The sequence below is a fragment of the Balaenoptera ricei genome, chromosome 7 (assembly GCF_028023285.1).
Source record: "Balaenoptera ricei isolate mBalRic1 chromosome 7, mBalRic1.hap2, whole genome shotgun sequence".
Classification (NCBI taxonomy): Eukaryota; Metazoa; Chordata; class Mammalia; order Artiodactyla; family Balaenopteridae; genus Balaenoptera; species Balaenoptera ricei.
The window spans coordinates 81,098,140-81,101,294 of NC_082645.1; the positions used below are offsets into that span (position 1 = coordinate 81,098,140).

A 3,155-nucleotide genomic window follows, 5' to 3' on the forward strand; every position below is an offset into this window, starting at 1 on the left:
TGCCACCACCTGCAGTCGGTGACCTTGGCACCCACCGGCGGATAGAGGGAGGAATCAACAGCTTGGAAATTCGGCCAAGTGATCTGGCAGGATGGGCATTTGCCTGACCTATTTTGTAGAGGAATTGGATGGCATACGTGACTGAGGTGGTATTGTGGGTCTCTGAAGCCTATGAAAGGTAGAAACTCAACCATGATTTCTTTTTCAACTCAACAGCATTCCCTTCCTTGAAGTCTTCATTTTTACATTAGTCTCAGGCAGTTATTCTTAAGCATGAACACTGACGACAAACTGGAAGGATTATTTAAATGTGGCAGCATGGATGAAATGCAGTCTTCCAGGGCAATGGTTATAATGGGTGGAGTGTCTGGCCAGTCTACCGTGTCTGGAGAGCTGCAGGAGTCAGTGCTTCAAGATTGGAGTATGCCTCACCAGGAGATCCTTGCTGCAGATGAAGTGTTAACAAGAAAGTGAAATGAGACAACAGGATATGATATCTCATGATGAACTCATGGTCCATGAGGAGACAGTGAAAAATGATGAAGAGCAGATGGAAACACATGAAAGACTTCCTCAAGGACTACAGTATGAACTTAATGTCCCTGTAAGTGTAAAGCAGGAAATTACTTTTACTGATGTATCTGAGCAACTGATGAGAGACAAAAAACAAATCAGAGAGCCAGGAGACTTACAGAAAAAGAAGAAATGGAAACAACGTTCTCCTGCAAAAATCCTTACAATAAATGAAGATGGATCACTTGGTTGGAAACCCCCTAAATCTCACGTTTGTGAGCGCTGCAATGCTGCCTTTAGAATGAACTATCACTTACAGAGATATGTCTTCATTCATACAGGTGAAAAACCATTTCAATGTGATATGCGTTTCATACAGAAGTACCTGCTACAGAGACATGAGAAGATTCATACTGGTGAAAAACCATTTCGCTGTGATGAATGTGGTATTCATTCAAAAATATCATATGGAAAGGCATGAGAGAACTCATAGTGGAGAAAAACCTTACCAGTGTGAATACTGTTTACAGGTGATGAGACAAACCATGCTTCTGCCACATCAACACAGGACTTTTTGGATCAAGTGACTTCTCAGAAGAAAGCTGAGGCTCAGCCTGTCCACCAAGCTTATCAAATGAGCTCTTTTCCATGCTCCATATCATGGATCCAGAGCTGGAATAGCTCCTCAGTTTAGCACTGCCAATGGACAGGTGAACCTTCGGGGACCAGGGACAAGTGCTGAACTTCCAGAACTTCCCTTCGTGAATGTAAATGATAATAGAGCTAGGATGACATCCTCACTTGATGCCACAACTGGCCAGACTTTTGGCTAAAAAAAATGTGTAAATAATACTGGCACTTTAGAACAGATTAATCAAGAGTGGGGTTACCCTGTAAAATGGAGTGCTGTACGGATTTAAGAGCAATGCGTTAAAACAAGTTAAGCTGATATGAATAGCAAGATAATCCAATAACTGCATTTTGTTTGGTTAGTCAGCATTCTTTGAACTGCCTTACATGTTGTCACCTTTATAGAAGCAATGCATTATTTGTTTTAGATCAGAAACTTGCTATTCCACCTACACCAAACTTAAAAGGAAAAAAGAAAGACTTTCGCACAACTGTTTCCTAACTGATAACATTGTACATTCTTAGGAGATTAGTAATTGTGTGAAATTTACTCATACTGTTTCTAAGTTTTTCAGCATAGTCATGGCACGTCAGCAGGGAATCTGAGTATACTTTATAGACAGAGTGAGCTTAAAAGTTAAAATGTCAAGAGATTATGGCTTAAATAAATTAGTATGTCTTATAGGGGGAAAAAAGGAAACCACCTTTTAAAAAGAATGATATGCCATAGGCCATTGATTTTCATTTTGCATTATACTGACATGGTTTGTTTTTTTTTTTTTTGAGAAAAAAGTAATAAAAATCTGATAGTCTAAGGAAAAAAAAACATATATTGAGTATCTACTGTGAAGCAGGTAACGTTCTAACTTTACATTTATCAATTCAATTAATCTCACCACAATCTGGTGTAATAAATACAATTGCTATTCCATTTACAGAAGAGGAAATTGAGGCACAAGAAATTTAGATAACTTGCCCAAAGTCTCATACACATAAATAGTTGAGTATGGTGTGAACTTAGAGACCCTAGTTCTAGCCAAGAAAAAAAAACTTCTTTAACATGATAAAATGTATCTGCCAGAAATCCACATGATTCATTTTAACATACTAGAAGAACTTCCTTTGAAGTCAGGAATGAGGAAGGATATATGCAATAATCATTATTTTTTAACATTGTGTTAAGGATTGTAGCCGATGGATTAAAGGAAAAAAATATACATATATTTTGGGAAAAAAGAAACACATTGATTATTTAAAGACAGTGTTTTATCTAATTAGGAAATCTTTATGAATCAACTGATAATTTCTAGAATAAGCACACAGAAATAAAATTATTATACAATAATAGTAACCTTACCAAAAGGCCAAAAATATTTACTAAAAATAACTACAGAATTTAACAGCAATGTATAAATGTCCATAAAATGATTTTGTATGTCATTTTTATATGAATATACTGAATATTGTGAATATACTGATTGATATAAAATTACTTGATAAATTCAAGATAGTGCAACTTTGGGCAGAAATTAACTAACTAATTATAACCAGAAATATAAATGTACAAAAATAGCCAAAATTTTTTTTAATAAGAAAAAAATGGGAAGTGGTTATCCATACCTATTGTGCATATACAGACATATATATGTCTGAATGTATGTACACACACACACACAACGCTATGGATATAAGGATTATATAGTTATGGTACAAAATAAATACATCTGTGGAACACAGAATTCTGAAAAGGACTTCATTTTGGGGTATCTGAAAGATGACAGGTATCTTTTTAAAAAGTCATTTAAATATAGTAAGAATGGAGAGGACTTTTACATACAACAGAAAAATTAAAAAGTCAAAATAGAACAAAATGATGGATTTGTGTACGGCAGAGACATCTGTATAGCAAAATATACTGTGATCAAAGTTAGTTGACAAATGATACACCATAAAGATATTAATAATCTCTTTTATAAAGAATAGTTTGCTACTCTTAACATATAAAGAAAAAA

The 3,155-nt window shown here is 35.0% G+C and overlaps 1 pseudogene; it reads left to right on the forward strand.

The window, feature by feature from the left end:
* Nucleotides 1-273: 273 nt before the first annotated feature.
* LOC132368605 (zinc finger protein 148-like) lies at nt 274-1,346 on the forward strand (annotated as a pseudogene).
* Nucleotides 1,347-3,155: the final 1,809 nt, after the last annotated feature.